General features: G+C 38.7%; 1 long non-coding RNA gene across 1 annotated transcript in view; it reads left to right on the top strand.

The window, feature by feature from the left end:
• Positions 1-1,783: 1,783 nt before the first annotated feature.
• Positions 1,784-19,303, top strand: part of LOC140738650 (uncharacterized) — a 356,993-nt gene continuing 339,473 nt past the window's right edge. Inside the window, exon 1 of the long non-coding RNA XR_012101415.1 lies at positions 1,784-2,195. This is a non-coding gene — a long non-coding RNA (uncharacterized lncRNA). The remainder of the gene's footprint in view (positions 2,196-19,303) is intronic.

Here is a 19,303-nt window from a genome sequence, read left to right as displayed (position 1 = left end):
CCTGGTAAACATCCTAATCCAGAAAACAAGTCAGCAAAGTCTTTGAGAATGTCATTTTCTTTCTCGACACCATAGATTCGACACTGTCAATGCCGATATGCTCAAATCGAGAAGGAATTACTCGCCACAGTTTATGGGTGTGAGAAGTTCCACCAATATGTATATGGCAAAGAAATCCAGGTTGAGAGTGATCACAAACCACTTGAGAGCATCTTCAAAAAGCCACCCCACCAAGCTCCTATGAAGCTGCAAAGGATGCTTCTCAGGCTACAGAGGTACACTCTCACAGTCACCTATAAGCCAGGAAAAGAACTGCACATCGCTGATGCTTTGAGCCGTGCTTATCTCAAAGAGCAAAAGGAAGAGTTGCTAGGAAGAGAGCTGGAGGTCAACTGGGTTACACCTCAGCTACCCATCTCTGAGGAGTTGAAAATGTTCAGGAAAGTGACTGCAGGTGATCCTGAAATGCAAATGCTAAAAGACATTACAATGAATGGATGGCCAACAGAAAGAAAAGATGTTCCAAAGGAAATGTAGAAATACTGGACATTTAAAGAGGAAATCAGCTATGCATCAGGACTAATGTTCAAAACGGCAAAACTCATCGTACCAAACCAAATGAGATGGGAAATGCTCAACAGAATACATGAGTCACACCTGGGGATAGTGAAACGTAAAGAAAGAGCAAGGGACATTCTGTATTGGCTGGGTATGTCAACTCAGATAGAGGATATTGTGTCTCAGTGTGAGGTCTGTAATGAAAACAAAAACAGCAATCCAAGAGAGCCTCTGCTTCCCCACCCACTACCAGGAAGACCATGGGAGAAGATTGGCACAGATCTCTTTCACTACAATGGTGCAGAATATCTGCTTTGTGTGGACGACTATTCAAAATATCCAGAGATCACCAAGTTAAGTGACATGTCTAGTCAAGGTGTCATTACTGTAATGAAGTCGACATTCGCAAGACACGGTATTCCAGATATTGTCGTTAGTGACAATGGTCCACAATATGCCAGTGGTGAGTTTAGAGGGTTCTCAGAAAGCTGGGAATTTCAACATGTTACTTCCAGTCCAGGGCACGCTCAGTCTAATGGACAAGCAGAGAGATCTGTACAAACTGTGAAGAACATGCTCAAGAAGGCACAAAGCAGCAACGGTGACCCGTACATTGCTCTGCTTGAATACTGCAACACACCGATTGAGGGTGTGGGGTTCTCTCCCGCGCAGCTGTTGATGGGACGTCGTCTGAAGTCCAAACTGCCAACATCCACAAGTCCACTGACTCCTGAAGGTAATGCTCAAGTACATGACAATCAAATAAAGCAAAAGAGCTACTATGACAGACATACAAGGCAGTTGCCAGATCTGCATACAGGTGAAAACGTCAGAATACAGAGAGGAGACACTTGGCAGCCAGCTGTGTTTTTGAACAGACATCAGCAACCAAGATCCTTCATAGTTCGCACGCCGGATGGAAGAGTCTACAGGAGGAACAGGAACAGGAAGAGACTAGATCTACCTGCAGTCTCACACAGTCTAAGGCAAAGTCACACATGCTATAAATTCCAAGGTGTGAAATAAAAGGTTTATTAGTTTATGTTATGGCTGTTGCAATGTAAGAAAGGCATACCTAGAGGGATTGTTTTGGTAATTCACAGTGTTGTAAAAAAAATCTTGAAAGGGGGCATGTAATGTATTGTGTGAGTATTCGTACGTCTGAGTGCGTATGACGTCAGGTCGGGGGGTAAGAGAAAACGGGGTTGTTCAATCTACAGCGGTGTCCGAGTCACATCAAGACTACAAAGGCGTTTTTTTTTACGGCGAACTATCTCTCAGATGCTGCAAGCAACAGGCGATTTTGAAAATCCCGGGAGTTGACGAACGGTGAAGGAATGGTGGAAGTCGGAACCCTTGGTACAAATGCCGATGAACATGGACTGAAGTTTAGAACGGAGTCAGCATTTCAGCCGTTCCCTGCCGTCAACCCTTCTTCCCTACAAGCAAACTTATGCTGAAAAACAAAATGCTGCCAAGCAAACAACCCTCACCACTTTCTTCAAACCGGTGTCATCTCCTGCTGCTGGGAGTTCTAAGAGTTCTGTGAGTCTTCCTTCACCCCTTGCTGTGCTTGATAGGATCCCGACACCACAACAAGCACTCATCTCCCGGAGCGAACACACCTGCCACTGTTGGTGAGTACTGTACACCCTAGTACGTTAACTCTCTATGATTTATTACGTTGAATATTACCTTAAATTGATTAAAATAATACGAATTTTGCCTTGTACTGCTTTTGTGTCGTATTGGTATGAAAATGTGAATAAATTATAGATAAAACTTATTTAGGAGGCCCTCTGGAACGCATCCCTATTTTTTCCATTTAAATAATTACTGTATTCACATTATGCATCGACTGCAAGGAACGTGTCCCCCGCATGTACGAAGATAGGGCGTACAGTAATTCTCAAATATTACCAAAAAATTCAACACACATGTTGCTGTAATAGTGTTATGCTAACCACTATGCTACACTGCTGCCCTTAGATATAATAGGAATGAAAGAATATGAATGATACAAAGGAAGAGGATACTTAGTACAAATTGATGTCAAGATTAGCACAATACTGTGGGCCGAACGGCCTGCCCACTACTGTTTTCACTGCCAGTGTCATCACTTGGAACCTGTCTCTGCTCCCTTCAATTATTCTCCAGTTATCCAGGCAAGTACCAAATAATACTTTTTTCTTAATCTTCTCCTACTAGTTCTTTATCACCTGAGAACTAAATTACCCCAAAAGCCCTATAGATTTTAAATAATGAAAGACAATACTGTGAATTAAATCAAAGTCACTTCCATAACTTAGTTAAGTTTTAGATGAAAACTGTCAACTCCCAAAGCTAGTAGTGCAGCCTGCATTTCCTTTCTTTCAACCTTGTATGATTTGCATTGTAAAAGAATGCATTCAACTGTTTCATAACGATCACAACACCTAAACACTTCAGTGGCTACACTCGTGGTGGCTACCGATGTATCTACGATTAAGGAAACGACAACGGAGTTGAAGAACTCCATTAATGCCATTCACGAGAGGCTGACGGAAGCTGAGAGTCGCCTCTCCAGTGTGGAGGACGCCACTGTGCAACTGCTGGGTGTCAGCGAGCAGAATAATAAACGCTTGGACCTGCTGTGGAACCGTGTCGAGGAGCTTGAGAACAGGAGCAGACACAACAACGTCAGGCTGGTCAGTCTAAAGGAGGGTGTGGAAACGGGCGGTCTGATTAAGTGTGTGCAAAGAATCACGTCCGAGGGATTTGGCATCAAACTGAACGAGCGGGCGCATCGGGTCCTAGCTCCAAGGCCGGCGTGACCCCCACCCGGGCTGGTCCTAATACGATTCTTGCGGTCTTTGGCCAGAGAGAAAGTGCTGCAAGTGGCCAAAGCAAAAAGAGGAGTTGAGTGGGAGGGATGCAAAGTCTCTTCCTTTCCAGATATGTTCAGAGAATTGGCACTGGCTTATCCAGCAGTTCTACGCTTCATGTGGAAAGGAAAGAACAAGTTCTTTACTACTGCTGCAGAAGCAGAGAAATTCATTAAAGAAAAGTGTGGCGCTGGCATTGACTGAGAGACGGTAATAGGTGGAGATAACCTTTTAGGTACAACAGGGTGGGTGGGGAGCTGGATAAAGCGGTCTGTTTAGTACTAGGCTTACTAGCTGGCACGGTACTTCGCGGACCATATCATGTGTCTTTTTCTTTTCTGTTTCTTTGTAGAGTTTATCCTGCCTATTTTTATTTGTTAGTTAATCTGGTGGGAATATATTATTGCTATGTTTTTGGGTTATGTTGGTTGTTTAATTGTTGTTTGAAAGTGCAGCATTTGCAGTGTTGGTAATAATTGAGCATGGGGATAGAGTACAGCAGGTTTTTTCTTTGGAATTTTTTTGGGAATTATTGCATTTCAGACTGTCATCTGGGAACATGTATATTTTTGTACGTGTGTGCACAAAGTTTAGGACATGAAAATGGTTAATTTCATATCATGGAACATTAATGGGTGTGGAAACCCATTCAGGAGGGAAAAGATTTTATCATACCTTAACGGTAAATAAATTGATGTTGCATTTGTCCAGAAAACACATTTTAAAGATGTTGAAGCACTGAAATTTAGAAGCGATTGGGTGGGCCAGGTATTCTATTCATCATTTAATAGCGAACAAAATGGGACAACGATTTTAGTTAACAAAAAACTTAATTTTGTATTGCTTGGAGAATTTAAGGACAAGGAAGGCAGGATAATTTGCATAGATGCACTTATTAATGGGGTGGAGGTAGTACTTTGTAACATACATGCACCTAATAAGGAAGACCCAGACTTTCTTAACAAGGTGAACAAAATTTTAGGTGCCAAGGAAGGAAAAATAATTTTAGCAGGAGACTTTAACCAAGTAATGGACCCTGGTATTGATAAAAGCAAATTTCAGACATCACCTTTACCTAGGCACAGGGCAGCCTTACATCAACTTATTGAGGATATCGGTCTGGTGGATATATGGCGATTGGTGAATCCATCCGGGAAAGAATATACATTTTTCTCTCATCGACATAAATCCTACTCTAGAATAGATTTTTTTTTAATATCCAACTCCATTGTTGAACAGGTGATAGACTGTAAAATTGGCCTAATAGCATTATCAGACCATGCACCAGTCGAAATTCAAATTTATTTAAGTACTGAAAGGGGAAGGGGGGGAGATGGCGAATGAATATTATGCTGTTAAAAGAGGATTTCAGTGATAAGCTGGCTGAGGATCTGACTTCGTTTTTTGAATTGAACATAGGGAACGCAGTAAAGCTGTCCTCAGTATGGAGGCATCCAAGGCATACATAAGAGGAAAATTAACAGCACAAACATCTAAAGGGAAGAAAGAAAGTATGGAGCAAATAATAAATCTGGAGGCAGAAATAACCACATTGGAAAAGGTCTTATCAAGACAATATACTGATGACTTATACAAAGATCTGTGCAATTTGAAATTCCAGCTAAATAACATATAACAAAGAAGCAGAATATGCATTATTTAGATTAAAAACAAGTTTCTATGAAGGTGGTGACAAAGCTGGTAAGCTGCTGGCACGATATTTAAAGCAGCAGAATACAAATAGTGTAATACCTGTAATTAAGAAAGGGGATACATTAGTGTCATCATATAAAGAAATAAATTAAGTCTTTCAACAGTTCTATGAACATCTATATGCATCACCGTTTAATCATTACCAGGAGGAGCTGAATCAGTTTTTTGCTAACATAAAATTGCCCACAACAAGCTGAGTCCTTGGATGCCCCAATTACCGAAGATGAGGTCAGACGGGCTATTGTGGCTATGAAAATGGGGAGATCTCCAGGTATGGATAGCTTCCCAGTTGAATATTGTAAGAAATTTCTGGACATATTGGCTCCTATTCTAACAAAAATCTATTCAGAAGCATTTAATTTGGAATTTTTACCTAATACATTTAATGAATACAATAATCGTTGATCCCAAAAAAAGACAGGGATGCAATTGATCCTTCCAATTATAGGCCTATAAGCTTAATTAATGTGGACTGTAAGATACTGACTAAAATATTGGCTTCATGAGAGAAGTATTGCCATCTATAATTAACGCTGACCAGGTTGGCTTCATTAAAGGCAGATCCCCAATTCACAATTTAAGGAGATTACTGCACTTAATATGACTGAACTCCCCAAGTAGTATCCCAATTACTGCCATCTCTCTGGATGCTGAAAAGACCTTTGACAGGGTTGAGTGGAGATTTTTAACCACGGCCTTGTCATTCTTTGGGTTTGGCTCTATCTTTAAATCATGGATTAGAATTTTGTATAAAAACCTTAAGGCTACAGTTACTACAAATGGCATCATATCCCCATTTTTTCAACATTTCACGGGGTACACGCCAAGGCTACCCCCTCTCCCCACTGTTATTTACGATTTTTTTGGAACCGTTGGCAATCATGATTAGAGCAGATCCAATATTAGAGGGGTGAAGGGAGGCAGAAAGGAGCATAAGTTGATGCTATATGCTGACGATATTTTATTACTGATTAGTGACCCTCCTAATTCCTTACCCCCACTAATGAAAACAATTCAATTATATTTTGAAGTGTCTGGTTATAAAATCAACTGCAGTAAATCTATGCCAATGTCAAAATTGTGTTATTCAAATTCAGTATGTCAGTTTAACTTCAGATGGGTGGGTGCCAGTTGGAATGAAGTATCTAGGGGTCAAACTCAGTCAGAATTTGGATGAAATAATTAAATTATGATCCATTATTGAGTAGGATAAGAAATAATCTGGATAAGTGGGGGCCACTGAGATTGTCACTCTGGGGTAAAGTCAATGTAGTTAAAATGGTCATAGCACCGCAGTTTAACTATCTTTCTGTGATGCTTCTTTTAAATATTTCAGATTTGATCTACAAGCAATACAACAAAATTATTAGTGACCTTCTAAGGGGTAAAAAGAAGCCCAGAATTAAAATGAGTAAGATGTGTATGTCCAGAGACATGGGTGGGCTCAGTCTACCAGACGTCAGGGCATATAAATTATCCTTTGAAGTGATCAAGTTAGCTAAACATTGGGACAGGGCTGATGTTGATTAAGATTGGGTAGTTATAGAACAGAACTTGGCTGCACCACATTCTCCCCTTAACATTCTCTCACAACATGTGGAAAACAAGACTAATCTGAATCCTATACTATTTCACTCAAGGAGTGTGTGGAGTACAATTCATAAAGCTTGTAGAATGTCACATTTAAATCAGTTATACTCCTCGCTCTAGAATAACCGTGAGATATGCATTGGGAAAAGAATGGTGAAAAGAATGTACTGGAAAGAATGGAAGATTAAAGGTGTAAGTACAGTAGGTGATCTCTATGAGAATGGGATTTTTATGTCATATGTGGATTTGCAGAGGAAATACAACTTTGTAGATAAAGGAAGTTTCTGGAAGTATCTACAAATAAGACATTGCTTTAGTAGCATATTCAAGAATGGTGGTCCTCAAAGTAACCCTTTAACTGAATACTTTACATTACCACAGGAAGTTTATAAAGCATCAGTGTTTTATAAAATGTTCAAGCACTCTGTGGGTGAACCATGTAACAATCTCAAAGCAGTATGGCAGAAGGATCTTGGAAGCGATATTGAAGATAATGAGTGGTCAAATATTTTATCAAATGTGGGTAGACATATTAGGGAAGCGAGAGGGAAATTTATTCAGTATAAGATAGTACACAGATATTATTGGACACCAACTAGACTCTACAAAATGGAGATTGTTGATAATAATTTATGCTGGAAATGTAAAAATGAGGTGAGCACATATTTTCACATGATTTGGGAGTGTTCCATGGTTCGTCCATTTTAGTGTAAAGTTCTTGATTTGTTGGGGAATTGGTCAGGTCCTACACTGCCCTTGTGCCCACAGCTTTGTCTCCTGGGTGATAGGACAATGATACCTAATGTAAACAATGACAAATTTACTATTTTAAAGGTGGGTCTCATCACGGCTGCAAGAATTATATTGTAAAACTGGGAAAAAAAAGATGTCCCACTGTGAGGGAATGGACTGAGGAAATGGTTAAGATTTCATCATATGAACACATGTTGGGAAGAATTAACAGTGAGGGAAAAGTGCAAGACGCGTGGGATCAATTTTGGTTGTATGTTAATTTAAACTTGAATTAGAAGTTTTTTTTCTGTTTCTTAGTTTTATATGTTTTCCTGTCATGGGATGGCTGTGTAAATATGCTGTACTGTATCTGCTCTATGATATGTTGTGCTGCTTTGTAAAATAAGAATAAATAATAATAAAAATTTGAATTACAACAAAAAAGCAAGGGAGTAGAGATAGCCCAGGAAATTATAGACCAGTGAGTCTTACCTCAGTGATTGGTAAGTTGATGGAGAAGATCCTGAGAGGCAGGATTTATGAACATTTGGAGAGGTATAATATGATTAGGAACAGTCAGCATGGCTTTGTCAAGGGCAGGTCGTGCCTTATGAGCCTGATTGAATTTTTTGAGGATGTGACTAAACACATTGATGAAGGAAGATCAGTAGATGTAGTGTGTATGGATTTCAGCAAGTCATTTGATAAGGTACCCCATGCAAGGCTTATTGAGAAAGTAAGGAGGTATGGGATTCAAGGGGACATTGCTTTGTGGATCCAGAACTGGCTTGCCCACAGAAGGCAAAGAATGGTTGTAGACGGGTCATATTCTGCATGGAGGTCAGTCACCAGTGGAGTGCCTCAGGGATCTGTTCTGGGACCCTTACTCTTTGTGATTTTTATAAATGACCTAGATGAGGAAGTGGAGGGATGAGTTAGTAAGTTTGCTGATGACATAAAGCTTGGAGGTGTTGTGGATAGTGTGGAGGGCTGTCAGAGGTTACAGCAGGACATTGATAGGGTGCAACACTGGGCTGGGAAGTGGCAGATGGAGTTGGGAAGTGGCAGATGGAGTGATAAGTGTGAAGTGGTTCATTTTGGTAGGTCAAGTATTTTTTTTTGTAATTTATTTTTTTTATTGAAGTTCATCAAACAAACATTTCCATAAGATGTATTTCAGACATTGTGTGTGTGTGTGTGTGTGTGTGTGTGTGTGTGTGTGTGACACACACACACACACACACACACACACACACACACACACACACACACACACACACACACACACACACATCATATAAATATATATATCACAAAATCTCCACAAAGTATTTATCTGGGAATACACTTATAGAAAAGAGTGGAAAGAAAAAACAAGCAAAAGGAAAGAACTATGTACAAGTAGGGAGTGATCTTTTTTTTTTACAACAGAGTCATTGATTTGTGGGAATAAAATCAGCCTATGAGGCATTATGCAGTTAAACCATTTTCCCAGTATGAATCAAATTGTTCCAGCTTATGATTAACAGATGCTGTTATCTTCTCCATTTTGTAAATGTCCATTGTAATTTCTATCCATGTATTTAAAGTTGGGTTCTCCTGTGATAACCATTTCCTAGTAAGAGTCTTTTTACCAGCCACCAACAGTATATTCATTAAATATTTCTTTTCAACCATTCTTGAGGTATATATCCAAAATATATGGTCTTACTCTCCAAGGGTATTTCACATTTAAAGATGTCTTGTAGGGCATTGTGTATCCCCCTCCAATAGTTTTTGATAACAGGGCAGTCCCAAAAAATATGACAATGATTTGCATTTTGATTTCCACAATTTCTCCAGCAAACAGGGAGATTACTATCATAATGGGATTTCTGAGAGGGTGTAATAAAACATCTTATCAAGTTTTTCCATCCAAACTCCCTCCATTTCTGTGAATTGGTACACTTCCATTGACATCTCCATATTGTTGTCCATTCTTCCTCAAATATAATTATCCCTCCTTCTTTCTCCCATTTTGTTTTAATGTATGAAGTCGAATGTATTTTAAGATTTGACAACCCCTTATACATGCTTGAAATGATTCTACTACCATTATCTGAATTATATGCTTTTCTAAAGAGCTCTATCAAGCATGTATTTGCCTTGGTTACATTTTTAAACATCTTATTAACATATTGTCGAATCTGTAAATACCGATTTTTTAAAAAAAATCTTGTTTTTCTAATAAGTGTTTCTCTTCAAGAATTTCAAAACTGAACAGTGTTCCTTCTTTCATTATGTTGCAAGAACTGTTATTCCTTTAGTTGTCCGGTCCTTAAATCTAGCATCCAATTTATTTGGTGTAAAATCAGAGTCATATGCACACCATTTAAGAATTGCAATATCTCCCTCTAGATTATATTCTTTTATAGTGGTTTTCCATATTTTAAGAGTCAGTTTCACCCATGGGTTATCAATAGTATTTATGTACCTTTGCAGGTTGTTATCAGCCAAAATTGCTTGTATGGGGATGGGAAGTACCCGCTCCTCAATGTTTTTCCATTGAGTGTCATATGATGGGTTGCACCAAAATATCACAGCTCTCAACTGTGCTGCAAAATAATAATCTCTAAGAGAAGGCAAGCCCCATCCCCCCTTTTCCTTCGCTAATTGCAAAGTTTTGAGAGGAACTCTAGGCCTTTTACCCTGCCAAATATACCTTGATAGCTTCTTGTTCCATTCATTGAATTGATTTTGATTAATCTCTATTGGTAGGGTCTGAAAGAGATATAACAGTCTGGGCAGTATATTCATTTTAATAGACTCAATCCTTGAACTGAGACTGAAAAAAGGAATCAGGCTCCATCTTGCCACATCTATCTTAATTTTTTTTTATATGGAGGCTGATAATTACATTCTGATAATTTTGCCAAATCTTTTGGCATAATGATGCCCAAATATTTGAAAGACTCTGTGTGCCATGGCCCAGGGATATTGACTTTCAATTTCTCTTGGTGGGCTATAGTAATATTAAAGTAATTGGGTTTTATCTATGTTGATCTTGTATCCTGATAATTGACCATATTGTTCAAAGGATTGAATCAAATTAGGTAAAGAGTATGCTGGTGTCCTAGATAGATCAAAATGTCATCCGCATAACAAGCCAATTTATGTTCTGTCCCTTTAATAGTAATTCCCCTGTTATCTTCATTTTGTCTGATGTATTGAGCTAATGGTTCCAGATATAGCACGAAGAGTAGTGGTGACCATGCACAACCCTGTCTCATGCCCCTTTCTAGGGTAAGACTATTTGATAAATATCCATTGATTTTAATCCTAGCAGTAGGATTGTCATATAGTGTCTGTATAGTTTTAATAATTGTGTCTTGGAAACCAAATCTATGTAAAACTCTGTAAAGAAAATTCCAATTAACCAAATCAAATGCATTTTCCACGTCCACGCTTATCACTATTGCTTTGATTTTATTTTTTTGTATATGATCCATAATGTGAAGTGTCCTTCGTATATTGTCTTGAGTCTGGCATTGTCGTATAAAACCTGTCTGATCATTACGTATCAGTATGGGTAGAAACTCCTCTAATCGTTTGGCCATGATGGAGGTAAATAACCTATAATCTACATTAAGAACGGATATTGATCTAAATGACCCGCATTCCATTTTATCCTTGACTTCTTTTGGTATAGCTGAGATTAGCGCTTCCTTCCAACTGGGTAGCATTTGTGCCTTTTTTAGAGCCCAGTTCAGTGTGGGGAGTAAAACAGAAATTAACTCGTTTTTAAATTCTTTGTACCACTCTGCCGTATACCCATCTGATCCTGGTGACTTGCTTAATTTAAGCCTACTAATTGCAGCTTTTAATTCAACTTCAGTTATGTCAGCAATCATCCTTCTATTTTGTTCTTCGCTTAAAGTGGGTAACTCTAGAGAATTCAAGAAAGTGTCAATTTGGGTTATGCTTCCCCCGGAACTTTGGAATATAGCGTTTTGTAAAACACTTCAAAAGCTTCTTGAATTTCACTTAGCTTAATTTTTATCATTTTCGTTCTTGGGTCCCTAATTCTATGCATTGTATTTTCTGCTATCTTTTTCAGTTTCTATGCCAGAATTTTCATAGATTTCGATCCACTTTCATAATGTCTCTGTTTCAGAAACATTAAGTTTTTCCTGATTTCTTGCGTAGCCAAATTATTTATTTCATTCCTAATTCTTTTAATTTCCCCTAATGTATCCTGTGCCAAATTCAATTTGTTTTTTCTCTAGTTCCTTCAGTCTATTTTGTAATTCCTCTAATGTTTTATTCCTTTTTTTTCTTATATGAAGATATTGCTATAATTTTTCCTCTTAAGACCGCCTTCAAAGTATCCCGTAAAATGGGAGGTGAAACCTCTCCATTATCATTAAATTCTAAGAAGAGACCAATTTCTTTTTTAATTTGTTCCTTAAAGTACAGATCATTGAGTAGACTTGAATTTAGTTTCCAAATAGTATTCTTTGGTTGTAGGTCAAAATCAACAGATAAAATATAGGTGTATGGTCACTTACATAGATTGTCCCAATTCCACAGGTGTTTATTTTGTCTTTGTCTTTTCCAAATGTTATGAAATAGTCTATTCTTGTATATACAGCATGTGGAGCAGAATAATGAGTGTAATCCCTTCTGTCAGGGAAAAGGTCCCTCCATATATCAATTAAACCAACATCCTCAAAAAGTGTATTAACTTTCTTATGTAAAGATTTTGTTTCATAGGTTTTTCTATTGGAAGAGTCTAAGTTTCGTTGTAATTGTAAATTTAAGTCTCCCCCATATATCAGGAGACCTTCTGTTTCTGTTACCATAATATCAGTAATTTTCTGAAAGAAACCAGTATCACTTCCGGGGGGTGCGTATATATTCAATAGAGTAACTGAATTGCCGTCTATATTACCCCTTACCAGAATATATCTGCCTTCTTTATCTCCCATTTCAAATACTTTTTCAAAATTTAGCTTACTTGAGATAAGAATAGCAATTCCTCTCCTATGTCCTGATTTATATGAGGAGAAAAACAGATTAGTGAAGCCCATTCTCTTTAGTTTTTTATGCTCATTATCACTTAAATGAGTTTCCTGTAAATATACTACATGGGCTTGTTCTTTTTTCAATTTGGATAAAATTCTCTTACGTTTGATTGGATTTAATAGCCCATTTACATTAAAAGAAATGAATTTTACCTTTTCCTTAGCCATCTGTATTTATCTGTCAATGTATCATTGAAATTAGAATAAAACTTAATCGATCTACTCCCTGAACAAATAAGAACCAAGAAACTCAAATAATAACAAAAATGACACAAACGTGTGATTCCAAGGCTGAGGTCTCTAGTAAATGACCCTCCGTTGAGCTAGAGGAAATGTCTAGCTGTGGGGGATAACCGCTCCTATTTGTGAGTTGAGGGCCCCCATTGCAGTATTCATAAAAGTCAGTGAACAAATCCATTGCACAGAAAAGATTTCCCTGTGTACTCCTATATATATATATATATATATATATATACACACACACACACACACACACACACACACACACACACACACACACACACACACACACACACACATTCTCATTTTGGTGGGGAAAAAGGAGTAAGTGAGCGAATAAAATATAACAACTAAGTAATATAGAATCTACATTATAATAAGTATTTCTCGAGATAGATATATTACTGTGTACTTGTGCTTCTGTTTAGCTTCTCAGGATTTTTAAAGTTAGCCAAACCTTATGGCTCTTCTGAAAGGGGTGAGGACTGTCTTTGGGAAACTCCCGGTCTCCTCCTGATATGTTTCTCTCCGCTTCCTCCCGTCTCCTGCCTTCTCGATTCTCGCACTATTTCCCAAGCTGAGCGAGACAATTCCTCAGCCAGGCTTTCTTACGTTTTGGTCATGCTGACAGACAACCCTCTGGCCTTCATGTCTGTAGTCGCCTCTTCCACTGTCTGGTACAACCGCGTCCCGTTGTCACAAAACACTCGAAGTTCAGCAGGGTACGGAGTTTGAAATCTAATCATATTGTGCTTTAGTACTCGCTTTACTTCGGAGTAAAGTTTCTGGAGGACAGCGGGGGGGGGGGGTAATCTTGGTCAAAATATATTAATTTATCCTCTAAAAACACTCTCTTCTTACCCCAGGCCCTTCGTAGAATCTCCGCCTTGGTGCCGTACCGAAGGAATTTAATTATAATTGATCATGGCTTTCTATCCTGGGTAGGTTTTGGGACTAGCGCACGGTGCGTTCTCTCGATTTCCAGCTCCATAGCTGGGAGAAGATCCAGCGCGTCCTGCAGTAACTTTCCGACAAACTCCGTCATAGACGGGCCCTCCGCTCCTTCGGGAACGTTGTAGATTCTGATATTTTTACGCCGTGATCTTCCCTCCAGATCAAGCAGTTTACCTTCTTGGTGATGTATGATTTTTATTGTCTTGCTCAGTGTCTGTTCCACGTTTTGAATGCGATCTTCCACCTTCTCAATGCGAGTCTCTGCCACCGCTATTTTTTTAATTAACACTGGCGAGCTCTGCCTTAATATCATGGAGCTGCTGCTTTATTTCTTTCTGGACCTCCATTATTTCTTTCAGGATTTTGAAGATATTTTCCGCTTCGTCCAAACGAGGCCCAGCAGCCGCCTCGCTCGCACGCGGTGGGGTCGGAGAGCTGCTCGCTGCACTCCTCTCGGACGCAGGCTCTGCAGTGTCGCTTTTTTAATTTCCATTTCTTCTCCCCATTCTCGCCCCTCTTTTCAGTTCAAATATTTTTCAAAAAATATTATATTTGACGGGTTAATGGGGCTTAATACGCATTTTCCCGAAGGAGCTAGTAACTTAAGCTGCCATTCTCGACGATGACATCACCGGAAACCCCCTTGGTAGGTCAAATATGATGGCAGAATTTAGCATTAATGGTAAGACACTTGGCAGTGTGGAGGATCAGAGGGATCTTGGGGTCAGAGTCCATAGGACGCTCAAAGCAACTGACTCTGGTTAAGAAGGCGTACGGTGTATTGCCCTTCATCAATCATGGAACTGAATTTAGGAGCTGAGAGGTAATGTGGCAGCTATATAGGACCCTGGTCAGACTCCACTTGGTATACTGTGCTCACTTCTGGTTGCCTCACTATAAGGAAGGATGTGGAAACCATAGAAAGGGTGAAGAGGAGATTTACAAGGACGTTACCTGGATTAGGGAGCAAGCCTTATGAGAACAGATTGAGTGAACTCGGCCTTTTCTCCTTGGAGTGACTGAAGATGAGAGGTGACCTGATAGAGGTGTATAAGATGATGAGAGGCATTGATCGTGTGGATAGTCAGAGGCTTTTTCCCAGGGCTGAAATGGTTGCCACAACAGGATGCAGTTTTAAGGTGCTGGGGAGTAGGTACAGAGGAGATGTCAGGGGTAAGTTTTTTACTCAGATTGGTGAGTGTGTGGAATGGGCTGCCAGTAACGGTGGTGGAGGTGGATATGATAGGGTCTTTTAAGAGACTTTTAGATAGGTACATGGAGCTTAGAAAAATAGAGGGCTATAGGTAAGCCTAGTAATTTCTAAGGTAGGGACATGTTTGGCACAACTTTGTGGGCCGAAGCACCTGTATTGTGCTGTAGGTTTTCTATGTTTCTATGACCTTACTGCACTACAACACAGTCTTAAACCCTGAGCTTTTATCATATTCAAACATTTTAAATTTGAAGTTGAATCTGATCCATAAGCCGCAAAGCCATAATCAAATACCAATTTAATTAAACAAATATCCAAAGTCAATAGAGATTTTCATGTAGCTCCCCAAGAATACCCACATAGACACTGAAGGATATTTAATGCCCTTTTACACCTGTCAATTATCATACTGATATGGTGCTTCTATATTAGCTTATTATCCAGCCACATGCCAAGAAATCTTACCACTGACACTTCAAGTGTTTGACTATACACTTTCAAATTGAATGCAGGTCTATTGATCCCTTTAGTAAAACATATGTACAATGTACTGTGTATGTTAATCAAAATGGCTTCTTTGTTTTGTTAAGAGTAGGAATGCTTCTTTGTATGATAAGTGCTTTCTCTCGCAGTTATTTAGCTTTAGACTTGCTGATATCAGGATTGTATTCATTTGTTAACCAATGGGGAATGTTATTTTGTCTTGTGAGGCTGGGAGCTTGGGGGTTTTCCGGTCTTTTCAGGGGAGTCAGGAAGAAGACGCCGAGGAAGGTGGACATGCGCTGCACTGCTCGGTTGACCACCAGAGTGGTCCCAGGTGCAAGGATGTGGAGGTCGGAGGCAAGTGACGAGGGGTTGAATGGTTCGATGGTTGAGCTCCAACAATGTGCACTAAACTGAACTTTGATAAGTTGGCGCCTTTTCCTTTAGTTTCTTTTCCTTCATATATACTGTATTGGATAGTACTCTTTTAGTTTTAGTAAAGTCTTTAAAGTATATTCCATAATGGTATCTGGTGTGAGTTTGATATTGTGTGTGTGGGTGCGCGGCATAAACTTGATTCTCACAGCTCCTGCGTGTACGGGAGGCGGGGTTGGTGAGTGGCTGGATCTCCTTTTCCCCTAGACATATACCAGCCTGTTGGGTAAGTGTTACACATGTAACTTGTGTTTTAGCTACTGAAAGCTTAAAACCCCATCTACTTGCCCACTGTTCGACATTAATTGCTAATTACATCCTATATTCAGTTAAATTGATTTTTTTCCCTCTGATCCATAAAGCTTCATCATCTACAAAAAGTGAATTACCTACCCCCATGCCCATCTCAGAGAAAATATCCTTAATCATAATATTAAACAATAAAGGACCGCAAATACTGCCTAATGGAGTCCTATTCTCTATCTTATAGAACCCTTACTTGCCCTTACACTTTCTTACCCTTACTTGCTAAGACCATCCAAATAAGAAACTCAGAAAAAAATTATTTAACCTTCCTCTCACTCCTACTTTCCATAATTTAATCAAAAGACCCTCTCTCCATAACATACCATATGCTTTTTCTATAACAAAAAATGCCACAATTACAACCTCTTTATTTACCTGTGCTTTCCTATTATCATCTTCCAAACATAAAACTGAATCCAATGACACTCTACCCTTCCGAAATCCACACTGATAAAACACTATATCACCTCTTTTTTGTAAAATATAACTCAACCGCAGTATTACCGTATGTTCCAGAAGTTTACACAAATGGGACATTAATGACATTGGTCTATAATTAGAAGGATCCAATGGGAGTTTTCCAATAGGCACTACTACTGCCATTTTCCATGAGGAGGGAAGATGGCCTAAATTTCAAACATGATTCAGAAATTTTAATATTATTTTAAAAGAGCAGTCAGCCATATGTTTAAACATATAATAACATATATCATCCTTTCCTGGAACTGTCTAACTGTCTACTATTAATAGCTTTCATAGGTTCACACAAAGAAAACTGTACATCACTAAAACTATCAATGGTATAGCTCGCTTCCAACACATCAGGGTATTCATGTAGAGCCTTATCCCTACATTGTTTAGCCTCTTCACTTAAATCATCTTGATTATGAATTGCAACAAATGACTGAGCCAGTAACTCAACCTTCGCCATTTCAGTAACAATCATATTACCTTCTTTAATCAATACTGGAATATTATTAGTCTTATGAGTTCCCCCCCATATTTTTAATCATTCCCCAAACATCTCCAAGTTTAATACCCCTTCCAATACTATCACAAAATGACTTCCAGTAAACCTTTTTCGCAACCTTCACTACTTTCCTCACCACAGCCTGTGTCCTTTTATACTTAATAAGGTCACTCAAAGAATGATACTTCTTAACTTTCCTAAATGCCTTATTTTTCTCCCTATTTGCCTTTTACACACTCATCAGTCCACCATGGGTACAGCCTTTCTCCTATTGATGATATTTCTAATAGGATTCACTTCCTCTACAGTTTGATGAATAATGTGACATAACCTTTCATTGCAGAAATACACATTATTCTCAACATTCAGCCCTGATAGACATTCATCACATAAAACCTTAAACCTCTCCCAATTTGCTTTACCAAAATTTCACCTCCTAAGAGTGACCTCCTGTCCCCGATATAAATTCACACCCAACCTTACAGAAAAATAATCACTTCCCAATGTTTCATCTCCTAGGACATCCCACTCACTCACTCCAGCCAGAATGTTCGAAACTAAAGTTAAATCTATAGCAGTTTCAGAACTATTATGAACATTAAATTTTGTGCCCCTCCCATCATTAAGACACACAAGATATGAAATACTGAAAAAATCTACAATCAAACCATTAGCATCATTCTGCAAACAACTCCGCAGTGAACCATGTACATTAAAACCCCCACACCGTACAACCCTTAGTGAGCTAGAGCTACATGTACTTTACAACAAATCAATCAAGGGTTATAAAAATTTAGCACTTTAATACCCCTACCAGCTGAATTAAATACTTCTTCTTCAAGTGCTTCATATACTTCATTTACATCCACAACTTTATGTCCTGTACTTTCCTTATAAAATTTGTAACACCACCTCCTACACCTACTAATCTATCATACCTAGTTACAATATAATTCTGCAAAGAAAAACTTAAATGTGATAACAACCCATTAGAGCTTCATTTAGTTTCCCACATTAACACTTGTTACACCCAGATACTTTTCAGCAGCTTTCACAATAATTTTAATTTTCTCAGTATAACTAGATGTCTGAGCAGTACAATTCACATCTGTTACAAATATCACAAACTTCATTTTATCAACTAGTTAAGTATCTTTAGTAAGAGAAGTATGATGCTGACATATAACCTCTGACTTCACAGTCTGTTCTCTGACTAGTAATACTTTATCAATGTTTGGTTAAATGTTTTGCACAGCCTCTGTGTAAGACACCTAACTGTACTTTAACCTTTTCAACTTCAGCTGCCTTCTTAAACAATTCACATCCTTTATAAACTGCACTATGTTCTTCTCCGCAAGTACGATTAAACATTATGCCTTCACAATCTTCATATTTGTGTTCCCCACCACACTTGCTTCATCTTAGTTTCCAACAATATACTGCCACAACTTGCCCAAACCTCTGACATTTGTAACATCTAAGTGGGGGTGGAATATAAGCTCAAACATAACTAACATACCCCAAACTAACTTTATCTGGGAGCTTCACTTCATCAAAACATATTAATATATATAAACTATCCACCCTTTCCCCATTTCTGACTACTTGCATTCTCTTTAATTCCTTAACCGTGCCTCCCAATAAATAAGCTTTAACCTCTTCTATCGAAATCTCTACCGGAACCCCTGTTACAACACCTGTATTTTCACTAGGCAAAATGGATACTGTCTTTTAGCCAAGTAAAGTCTTCAATCGTAATGTCTTCTCACACTGCTTTTTATCCTTGAACATAATTAACACCTTCCCTCCTCTTAAAGTACGAGCACAATCTATATTCCCTATGTCTGCTTTTAGCTTTGTTGTTATTTTAATGGGATTGATAAAGGGCAGCTGTTTAAACAATACCTTCCATTTTTTTAAAAACATATCTGCCCCTTCCTCTCCATCACTTGAAGTCATTCCAACATTATGTTTCATTTTCCAGATCAGGATTCAACTGCATTCTAACCTCTTCCTGCAATCTGCATGCTAAACCACGTTCATCTGCTCACTTCACGTCATCTACCATGAACATTCACCATCTCTGCCTATACCTACAACTGTACTGAACATCCTCCCGCCGTGCAGAATACAAAGGTATAGTCACTCCACCCAGCTTGAGTACGCCATCAGCCTTTACCAC

Source organism: Hemitrygon akajei, chromosome 14 (genome assembly GCF_048418815.1).
Source record: "Hemitrygon akajei chromosome 14, sHemAka1.3, whole genome shotgun sequence".
Taxonomy (NCBI): Eukaryota; Metazoa; Chordata; class Chondrichthyes; order Myliobatiformes; family Dasyatidae; genus Hemitrygon; species Hemitrygon akajei.
This window is presented reverse-complemented; position numbering and strand designations above follow the sequence as displayed.